Source organism: Camelus dromedarius, chromosome 1 (genome assembly GCF_036321535.1).
Source record: "Camelus dromedarius isolate mCamDro1 chromosome 1, mCamDro1.pat, whole genome shotgun sequence".
Classification (NCBI taxonomy): Eukaryota; Metazoa; Chordata; class Mammalia; order Artiodactyla; family Camelidae; genus Camelus; species Camelus dromedarius.
The window spans coordinates 109,340,943-109,353,297 of record NC_087436.1 but is presented as its reverse complement, the minus strand read 5'-3'; positions in this window follow the sequence as shown (position 1 = coordinate 109,353,297).

Below are 12,355 nucleotides of genomic sequence, written 5' to 3'. Positions count from 1 at the left end.
CCTTGACTAATGAAGGTATCCATGAGTGCAAACAAAAGTTTGTGATTAAAGAAACACAAAGTACTGCTTTCCAATACAAAATATAAATCACAAATGCAATTCCTAGTACTCAAAAGTCTGAGTAAATATTAATAAATAACATTCACCAAAGATAAATGCCAACATATTACTGCCAACACAAAAATTAATAATATGTTTAATGTTAGCTTGTTTAATAATAGCATGTTTAATATTAGCTGAGCATAACAATGTTTTTCATGGCACAAAAAGAACAATATTTATAAAAAGGAAAGCAGAAAGTTCAGTTTATTTGAAATTATTTCCAAATTAAAAATAATGAGTTTTACCTTCTGGGATGGAAAAATAAATACTAGATTACTAGTTTACTGAGGAATAAAATAAGAAATTACAAATAAATAAAAAGTAAATTCTATTCAATTCATTTGATTATAGCAGAGACAAAAGTTATATTGAACAACTAGTATTCATTATAATTATTGTTGAATTCCCAGAAGAAAATAATAGACCTGAATTCATTGGTTTAAATCTAATGTACTAAGTATCCATTATGACTTAAGAACTAAAAAATAATTTTAATTTGCAGCATTGATTTAAAAGATTTTCTATGCCTAGGACAACGATCTTAACATAATTAATAATTTAAAATGTATAAAAATCAGAATCTGGGACAAAAACCCTAAAACATGTACAGTATATAGTTAGATTTTGTTGCTAGGAGCCATGGCCATGACTTACTAATAGTAATCATATTCCTAAGAAAAATTTAAAGATTACATACAGTTTTTTAAAAATGTGCCCAAAGATGAGACAAATAACTTGATAAAGCAAATTAAAAATATCGACCTCATAAACATACTTGGACCCATGATAATAATGCCAACTAAATACTATTAAAGCAATTGGATTTGATTAGGTAAGATATGGGATGCTTTAGAACAGAGAAAAACTAACAGAAGACCCTCAAAGAGTGAATCATGATCTTAGGTGAAAATTTAAACTAATAATGAACATGTGCTACTAAGTTATTTGTCATGAACTGTTGGCTGGTTAGCAACAAGGTTAGCAGAAGCTTACCAAACAAACAAACAAAAAACAAGAAAACTAAATTTGGCTGTTTTATGTTTTAAAAGTTAAAAATACGTATTAAAAATGTTTATATGTTTTTTTTTTTTTATTGAAGTAGTCAGTTTACATTTTTGTGTCAATTTCTGGTGTACAGCATAATGTTTCAGTCATACATATACATACATATATTCCTTTTCATATTCTTTTTCATTATAGGTTACTACAAGATATTGAATATAGTTCCTTGTGCTATACAGAAGAAACTTGATGTTTAGCTATTTTATATTTAGTAGTTAGTATCTGCAAATCTCAAACTCCCATTTTACCCCTTCCCACCCTCTTCCCCCACTGGCTGCCCAGTAACCATCAGTTTGTTTTATATGTCTGTGAGTTTGTTTCTGTTTTGTAAATAAGTTCATTTGTATTTTTTTTTATTCCACGTATGAGTAATATGGTATTTTTCTTTCTCTTTCTGGCTTACTTAGAATGACGATCTCCAGGTCCATCTATGTTGCTGCAAATGGCGTTACTTTATTCCTCTTAAATCAGTAGAAACCACACATGAAATATGCAGCAAAAACAAAATTGCAGCAAAATATAAGACTTTAGAACAAGGAAATAAAAAATTTTTAGGCCTATAAAGGAGAAAGAACATTACAAATATCACCAATTTCTACAGAAACTACATGGCTTTTTTTTTCATAGACTCATTGAGATAATTTCACAACCATAAAATTCACCCATTTAAAGCAGTCAGTTCAATGGTTTTTAGTATATTCACAGAGTTGTGCAACCATCACCATAATCTAATTTTGTCATATTTTTTGATAGCAGCTTTATTAAGATATAATTCACATACCATAAAATTCACCTTTTTAAAGTGTACAATTCAGTAGTTTTTAGTATATTCAGAGTTGTACAACCATGACCACCATCTAATTCCAGAACATTTCCTCACTCTGAAAAGCATCCTCTTACCAATTACCAGTCACTGGTTATTTCTCCCTCCTCTCCTGCCCAACAACCTTTCTCCATCCCTGGAAACCACTAATCTACTTTCTACCTCTATGAATTTATCTTTCCTGGACGTCTCCTGTAAACGGAAATATGACCTTTTATGTCTGTCTTCTTTCACTAAACGCCATGTTTTCAGGTTACATCTTTGCTGTAGCATGTATCAGAACTTCACTTTTATGCCCCAGTAATACTCACTTGTATGGATATACCACATTTTACTTATCCATTCATCAGCTGATGGACATTTGGGTTGTTTCCACTTTTTGGCTATGATGAATAATACTATTATGAACATTTGTGTACATGTTTTGTGTGAACATATGTTTTCAGTTGTCTTGGATATAGACCTAGGAGTGGATTGCTGAGTCATGATGTGATAATTCCATTTTAACTTTTTGGGAAACTGTCAAACTATTTTTTAAATCAGTGGCACCTTTTTACATTCCCACAAGCAATGTATGAGGGCTCTAATTTCTCTGTATCCTCACTAACACTTGCCATTACCTGTCTTTTTGATTATAGCCATCTTAGTGTGTGTGAAGTGGTATGACTTTTGGCTTAAATTTTCATTTTCATAATGGCTATAATGATGTTGAACATTCTTTCATTGCTTATTGGCAACTAGTAGATCTTCTTAGGAGAAATGTTTATTCAAATCTTATGCCCCTTCATAACTGGACTTCGTAAAATATTTATACTGTTGACTTGTATTTTTTGCCATTTTAAGATTAAGATATAGTGTCATGTTTTTAATCGAATAAATTTGACATCGTGTAAATTTAAAGTGTTCAATGTGTTACTTTGATAATTTACATATTATAGTATGATTGAAGTTATAGCAATATTTATTACAATACACAATTACCGTAAAGTATTTTTGTCTATATTCATCGTACTGTGCATCAGATCCTTATGGTATATTAACTACTCATTGAAAGTTTGTACCTTTAAACAACATCAATTAAATTATAGTCTTGATAGAATAGAAATTTGATAAAATTGAAAAAGTATTGTTCTTTTTGGTTTGCCTTATAACATACAGCTTTTAAAATTTCGAAAAAACTAAGTAATACAGATGGATCTATATATCACTTTAGAAAGATGATTAAGTTACTGTAGAAATTATAGTAATTCAATACACAATATCAAAATACTCTAAATATTTATATCATCTGATAATATATTGGTGAGACCCCTTTATGCTGTTTGAACATGGTATGTTAAAATCCATAGTTTGTTTCTGAATTTAAATATTTAACAAAATTTGTTGGCAATTTCAGTTACTACTGCCTCTGCAGAGCAAAATTTTTCAGAGTTGAAATGTATGCAGGAAAAAAACTACCTAAACACATAAAATAATTTAATTTGGCATTACTGTCAATGAAGCACAAATTATGAGAAAGAATTTATTATAACAACATTACTTAAGGGAAAATAACTTTCCCTCTAAATATAGAATGTTTCATGAATTATATTCTCATCATTAATATAAACATCTCCAGCCCAACAACAAAGCACTCCATCAGTAGCCATAATAATTAAAGCAGTGGTCTTTGTTATTTTTCCTTCTTTTAATCAAATGAAAAACACAGTTTTATACATATTTTTTAAATTTACTGTATTTATGTCAAAGTCAAGATATGAGACTATGGTATATGTATTTAACAGTCTGTTAACTTCATTTATGGTTTTCAAAAATTTATACATGCCAATTTGTTCTCATGTCCCTAGACTGTTCTGATCATGGCTATTGTCAAAAATTTGTGAATGGATTATGATGATGTATATTTTGCTATTGTACACAATGAATCAGTGAAGGGAGGCTAAAGATGAGTCTCTCACTCTTATCCTGGAGGGCCCAGGCTTGGCATCCATGATTCAGTTGAGAGGGAGAGGCATGGGCAGGAGGTAGCCAAAAAGCCCTGCCAATCTAAAAAGTCTACCTGGAAAACAAATATGGGCAGCTGTCACCACACGTTGCCATCTGAACCAAATAGATTAAAATCCCTAGAACATCATGAAAAAATATTATTAAGAAAATACACTATCTGTACTAGCATATCCCAGAGAAAATATAAGCCCAAATTATAACTGTCTGAGACTGTGAAGACTAAAATGACCCTTGGTTCTCCTCCTTTGGCAGGCACACAGCAGAGTGAGAAATGTACTCAGCACATCAGGAAAACAGATTCATCTCTAATGCCCACTGCAGATGCGGCAAATAGAGCAGAGAGCCAAAGATCATGGAGAAACGTAATGGACTTGAAACTTCTCTGGCAGAAAGCAAAATTAGGGACTAATCAAGGAACGTTTCCATCCCACTCTCACTTTCTACAGTGGGAGGTCCTCACCTCCTCTGCCTGGTAGGATTTCAGAATTGTTGTGGATCATATTAATTGCCTGCCGTGTGTCTTCTATTCTTCCTGTCTCCAAACGGAAGTGCTTAATAGTTACTCTGTCCCTGATCTACTATTATATATTTCTAGAGCATGGGTAACTTATCTTTTTAATTCATGAATATCCAGAGCAAGAGAAATCATACTCAGATTTGGTGGGAGTCGACTGTATCATTCCCAAAGAACCTAGGCTTTGAACTTGATGCCGTGGTAAAATGAGACTTTTGGATTGAATTCTTTGGAGAAGGGTTGAGTATTATTTTGCTTATAGGAAGTAGAGTGAGTTGAATATTTGGTGACCTCAAGGGCAGAAGGTGATAGTTTGTAATGCTGTTCACCAACTATTTCCAGCTTTCAGTCTCCTAAGCATCCAGAGGATAATACATCCTGTTCCGTGTGTTGTTGAGTGGATCACACGACCAGCTCTGGCCAGTGGGTTAAACTGAAAGCGGGATGTCACTTCTAGGATGGAGCTTTTCATTGTTGTGTAAGACTCAGTGATGACCAGAAACATTTGAGATAGTAGCTGCTCTATCAGCCTGAGTCTAGAGAGAGTGACCATGAAAAAACTCACAGCCAACACTCAACAGACATGTACATGAGTAAGAAAGAACTTGTGTCGTCATTATGAGCCATAAAGAGATGGGAGCTGTTTATTACATTAAATGTAGACTTTCCAGATGGCTTATAGTGGCATTAAACACCTGGGCTTCTTTAATAAAAATAAAGCATTTTCTAAATCAAATAAACATTTAATGGTTAAACTGATGAGGAAACATTATGAATCACGAATATTATCTCAAATTTATTTTTGAGAGTTGTTGGTCCTGGATGAAGTTCAGACTCAAAAATGTATGATACTTTTCCCTGTGAATAGCAAGTGAAATTTTGAATTTGAGATCTTTTATTCCACTAATAGTATTTACAGTTACTGCTGGTGGTGCAGTGACTTTAGAATAACAGAAGCTAATGTCGCTCTTTACTTCCAGTCTCTCCCCAGGATGCTTGGCAATTTCTCTCAATCTTCTGGTTGCTTTCTCAAAACAGCTGGAACTTAACTTTGAAAATACAGAGAGCCAACGTTGTCCTACAGCTTTTAATTGCCAATTAAGCAGGTTTGAATTTATGAATCCATCTCATATGTGATTAAAGTGGAGTTTTATTTTTTTAAGGTTTTTAAACACCGTGAGTACTTTTCATATTTCTTACCTGAGTAGATAGGGTTAATAAGTTTTAACCTATAACCATAATTAAAAATCAATGTCTTTATATAAGAATCGAAGGAAAGTTCAATATCTGTACTGGTATGTCCCATATCTGTGCAAATTGTAATAATACTAGATTATGTTTATAGGAATATCAAGCAGATAATTTCATGAAAAATTTTTGTAAATTAATAAAAAGATACTGACTAGGCAAAATACACAAATATCAAAATATCATGTGCATATATCATAAATATATCTATATAAGAAAAATATATTATATACATACACACCAGATATATCTGTCAGGTATAGATACAAGCATGAAATCCTCAGATGGAAATTTTCTTAAAGAAAAAGCAACCATAATCATGTGTGAGAAAAAGTAATGTTTTAAGAAGCATTTTTGTAAAGAACCCTTGGCTCGTATTTGGATGTCATTGCCAATCTTAAGTCAATTAAATTATTTCAAGTTTCTGTTTTCCTGTTGGGGGGTGGGGCAGGTAGTAGTGTTTACTTATTTAATTGGCTCTGGAATAAAGACTTATTTGGTTCCTGCAGTTCTTCCAAAGTTAAATCATGTACTGTACTAAAAGAAAACAATGTCTGAGTGAAATATTATTGAACTTGGCTCTTTTTGTTGTTAATGGGATATTGGTTTGTAGGTTTCCCTCACCTCCATGATTAATTTCGCTATCTCTCCATGGACTCCAAGTTGGAGGAAGAAATAGAATTTTTTTCTCCCTGTATTTGCCATTAAAACTAGCAAACACTGATACTAAATTGATCAGAAAGTTGAGGTGGGGAAGACTATTTACTTAAAGTAGAAAATCCTAGTATCAGTTACCACATTCCCCTAGTCTCCTACAAGGGACATCACCTGTTGTATGGTGGTTCTTAATATTGTCTGACTGCCCATGAGATCATGTGGGAGCTTCAAAATATTCTGATGCCCAAGCGCACACTGAATCCATTAAGGGTAATACTTTGGAGAGAGTGATCTTTAATTTCAAGTTTCAGTTTAACTGGGACATGAGGTTATGAGATATTTGATCAAACATTATTCTGGGCCCTCCTGTTAGTTTAACATTAAATTACTAGACTGAATCAAGCAGGCTGGCCTCCTTTACGTGGATGAGTTTCATCCAACCAGTTGAAGGCCTGAATAGAACAAAAAGACTTACCCTCCCCTGAACAAGTGGGAATTCCTTCTGCTCGACTCTTTCGAGTTGGAATATTGCTGCTGCTGTTGTTTGTTTGTTTCCTGCCGTCAGACTTGAACTGAAACATTTGCTCTTCCAGGATCTTGGAAGGTCCAGGATCTTGCTGGGTTTTCGTTTGGAATTTACATCATCAGCTCTCCTGGGTATCCAGCTGGCTCACTGCAGGTCTTGGAACTTGCCAACTTCTATATAATTGTATAAGCCAATGCTTTATAATAAATATCCTATAAAAATATATTTAATTTTACTTGTGTATATATAAAGATATATACACTTATGGATATACATGCATATATATAAAGACAGGTGACTTTATGTGGCCAGTGAAATGCGAGCAGTCACGTACGTCCCATGCATGTCATGCTCAAGAGCCAAAGAGTGAATCTTCCTCTTCTCTTTCCCCTGCTATGATGACCACAGATGTTTTAGGGACAGGATGCCCAACGAGTCTGTTTCCTGGAATGAAGATGATGTGGAAAAACAGTGAAGATAACACGGAATGCGGCCCAATAATCCCAATATGGACATGAAGCACGAATAAGAAATAAACATTATGATTATGGATTTTCTGTAAGAGTTTTTCACACTTTTGTTAACATATACGTCTATTACCCAGTCTATCAGCTCTAGGGCCTTTCTGCCTCTGGGCTTCTTGGGATGTGAGATAACACATTGTCTTATGGACTAAAGCACTTGGATCATGGTCTTACGTTGCCTGCATCTGTAATCGTTCAAATTGTAAACCAGGAAAATTCCTTTCAATCCTTCAAACCCTAGTTATTGTCCTGTCTTTCTTGGGTCTTTCCTGGTATCAGAGGATAGCATTACCCTACTTTCTGTCACACTGCTGTGTATATTTGTCTCATCACATGCACCAGACTGATTGCTAACCTTGTTTTTATATTGTCTACGCACTAGCCAACAAGCTCTGCAACACAAAGATTTATGTCTTTTCTATCTTTAATTCTCTGGCATCTAGACCAATATTAAGACGTTTATAGGGCCTAGTATACATTTTCCTGACTTCAATCAAATAATCCTTTAATGTGGAAATGGTAATTCTCTCAAATGTTTATAACTGTCTTCAATATTTCCTCTACACACATTGAGAATCACACAACACAGTGCTGTAATTTTGCTTCTGCCATCAAACAGAATTTAGAAAGCATAAGGGAAGGAAAGTATATTGTCTTTACCCTTATTTTTTACTCTTTCCTTTTTTTCTTCCTTCCTGATGCTCCAAGTTTCCTTCTTTTATCATTTCCTTTTCTCTTAGAGAACTTCCGTTAGCCATTCTGTTAGGGTGGGTCCACAGGCAAGGCGAACACTCTTAGCAACCTTTCACCTGGAATGCCTTGATGTCCCCTCCACCGTCTGATTGGCATTGGTCGAACTGTGGTTTTCCTGGTTTTTGATATGATGAGTGATCTTCCTATTGTATCCTGGACATTGCGTTTGTCATGCTAGGAAACTCTTGGTGCTATTTAAATCTTCCCTTTTAGTGTGTGGTCACCATGTTTAGATTTAGCGTACAGTTTCTGGCCTACTTCTGTGGGTTTTAGTTCTAATGACAGTTTAGTTTTCATAGGTTTTGCATTGCAGGTTTGACCTGTTTTGCTATCCTGGTGCTGCTGGGTTTCCTGCTCAGTTCCTTCTAATGCTGAGGTCGTATCCTGGGTCATCTGCCGGTGATGGAGGAGAGCCAGAACATGCTGGGCATGGGTCTCTTACACCACTGAGGGCAGGAAAAGCCGGGCTCCAACAATGCTGCCCCAAGGGTGGGTCAGCTTGTCTGCTAGCGCGCGTCTGATCGTGTGGCAGGGGTAGGTCGGCCTTCAGGGGCTTTGAAGCTGCTGCTCCGGGTGGGTGGATTTCGCCCAGCTGGTGCCCTAGGTATGGAGCAGGGGTTGACACTTCCCACCAGGTCTCTCTCAGACTTGCCTTTTCTCTGCATTATGTAAGACAGAAGGAGAACCCAGGAGATTCCCTGGGTCATCATTCCTCTGGGCCTGAGCTCCCTTGCCAGTCCAACTTATCCTTTCCAGCTCTCTGAATCCTTTTATATTGTCTGTTGAATTATTTCCAGGGCATGTAGCTGTACTTAGAGGAAAGAGTGGGGATACATAAGCCTATAGCATCCTGCTCCAGAACTGGAATTCTCCAAGTTCTTTCACATATTAACTTATTTAATCTTCACAACTTCTTTGAAGTAGGATAATACATAACCTTTTATTTTCCACATATGATAGGTTAAGGAAGAAAAATTAAAATTAAAAAGATCCTGGCAAAGACACCAAAGAAGAAGAATATACAGGTGAAACACATGCACATACATTTTTGTGGACACACGCACACACACATGCGCACATACACACAAAAACAGTTCTGACTGTGACCCTGAATAGATTTACAGCTTCAGGGCCTCCTTTAATCACAAAATAAAGCAATTTGCAATGAATGAGCAAGTGTCTAGAAGTTACTTTATTTTCATACACTTTAAAAAATGGCATTAGAATTCACATTTTATTTTTTATAATTTTTCATTACAATGCTTGGGAAACCATTCGTGGGGATCTTTGGACATTTTTCTACTGTGTTATCTCAACCACAATGAACAACACACATCTTTCGAGTTGATATTTCTTACACATCAAGATACGACTAGCCAGCAAGACAAAGTAGTATTTCTGCGTTTTTAGACATGACATTGTATTTATTGAATAGTTAAACTTCTATGTTTATACTTAAGAGAGTCTTCTTTATATAATGTTTTTTTCCTAAGTTTATACAGATTTATTTTTCACTCAAGTCTCATCTGTGGTAGAATTTCTAGGTTGTTTTGGTGGGGAAAATATTCCTTTTGTCTTATGTAACCAAGGACAGTGTATCCCAAGTCATGAAAGAGAAATGAAATAATCCTATTAACATGGTAAGAAGGAGACAAAAAGGGTTCGCTCAAGTCAGATTATATTCAACCTAGTGATTCTCTGCTACCTGTTTTTATGTTGTCTTTTACATTCACCACCTTCAACTATAAATAATAGCCATAATGCAAATAAAAATAATACATTATTTTACAGTTCATATAGTTCTTTCACATAGTTTTCATTCCATTATCATGAATTTCCTGTGATTCACGAATTAGTAAGGGGCCCAGTGCTTTGGATTCTGGCTGCTTGGGTTAAAATCCTAGCTCTGCTGTTTCCTGGCTGAGAGACCTTGGGCAGGTTATTTAACCTTTCTTGGCCTCATTCCACATCCCTAAGGTAATGTGAGCAAGTCACTCAAACTTTTTTGTCCCTTAACTTCCTCGTCTAGAAGATAATACAGTTTTCTAGGAGGATTAAATGACGGAATAAAGTAAAACACTTAGAAAAATGCCTGCATGTAGTAAATACTTAATAAATGTTATTTTTTTTTTTAATCTCCATCTTACACGTGAGGACCATCTGGTTCAACAGATAAGCACATGCGAGAAATGGATAGTAGCCTATCTTGTACTTACTTACTTTATATTAAAATGAGATGAATTTAAATTTTCTTTAAATGCTTTTGCAGAGTTCCATTTCAGAGTTAAAGAAGTCGAGCTGCAGATAATACTGAGAAAGACATTTACTGCCTGTCACAGAACAGCCACTTTGGAGCTCAGAGCTCTTATCTTTACAACATCCCTTTGAATTTTAACATAACCCTTTGGGAAACTATGACCTGGTACATGGAACAGTCACCTCTTTGGACTACAGCCAAATAGGACCTGCCACAAGTTTTTATGTCGTCAGTGAGCTAAAAATGATTTTTATCTATTAAACTTAGCAATTGATTTGATGATAGAAAACACTTACTTGGAACCCCAATTAAATGAATGTTATCCCCCCAAAAGAATTCCATAATTGTCATTAGTAGATCTGTATCACAAAAAACTGTAATCAATAGTTAAATTTTTATTTTATTTTATTTTTTATTGAAGTATAGTCAGTTTACAATGTTGTGTCAATTTCTGGTGTACAGCATAATGTTTTAGTCATACATATACATACATATATTCCTTTTCATATTCTTTTTCATTATAGGTTACTACAAGATATTGTTACATTTTTAATTACATCAGCAAAAGAGTTGTGGAAATTAATTTTCTTTATTTATTATGTTAAGTGTTTTATAATGTCCTTTATTTTGCCTGTTGGCCTGCAAAGTCTAAAATACTACCTGATCCTTTACAGAAAAAGTTTGTTAACTCTTGGATTAAGACATTAATGTGATTCTTTGTACAAAAAATAGCTTTTGACCATCAGGCAGGTATATACTCTGAACTATATTTTTCCGATAGTGGTTATGAACTACCTCTGTTAAGCAGATCTGGTTTTTATCTAAAATATATAATATTTAGACGGGATTTAAAAATATTTATTTTGAGTTTATGTTAGACTACAGCAAATTTTTTTGTTATTTTAGCCTGATATTGTGACCCTCTAAGAGAAATCAGTAGGAGTCTGCAGAAGTTGTGAAGGGTTCCTGCCCACTCTTTCCCAGATAACACAGATTTTTTTTTCTTCTGTGAAAATCTAGGAGGCATTTTTAGATTTAATAAGTCAAAAGATTAGGCAATTTAAAACTATTTACAACTGAATTTCCTTTTCCTCAATGGTTAATTTCTTGTAAACTTATTTTAACCTCATAAAACTATTAACATTTTTGCTGTTTATTTTCTCTTGGGCTTTTAAATGTTAATGTGTTTTTTTAACCTGCATCGTTGAGTATTAACTATTTCTTTTACTTTCTTTGTGGTTGTTCTTGCCCAAGTAGCTTATGTATTTAATGTTCATAGGTCACTTTACTCCACCATCGCCTCCCAAAACACACTTTTGTCTTAACTATGTAGAGAATGAAACATTGTGCAAAGCACTCAAATCACAGAATTTGAGAAATAGGTTTTATGATGTTCATAAAATGGGATTTGGTGTCAGACCGGAATACTGATTCCTACTTTGCCAGTTACTAGCTGTATGAGCAGGACCAGCTGAATGAATTCCTACGAGCCCCAGTTTTCTTAACTATCTATGGGAGATAAAAATAGCCTCTAATTCAGAGGATTGTCTTGAAAATGAAAGGAGCTGAGATACACAAGGGGAGGATCCCAGTCTTTGGAACACAGAGAATATTTAATAAATAGAGTTGCATTATTACTGAGAACTGGAAAAGAGAGTTATAGTTTAACTGGTCCAATCCCAACATTACATAAATGAGAAAAACTAAGGCCATAAGCTCTAACATACCCAAAGCAGTCTCACTTAGCAACATATTCAGGTTTCAGACTTTTCGCTCTAAGATTTTACTAAAACACCAAGAGGCTATTTTATTATGACAGTGGAAAACCAACTTCACCTCTTCAAAACAGTACTGAGGATATAATTATCACGAAATGAATTGT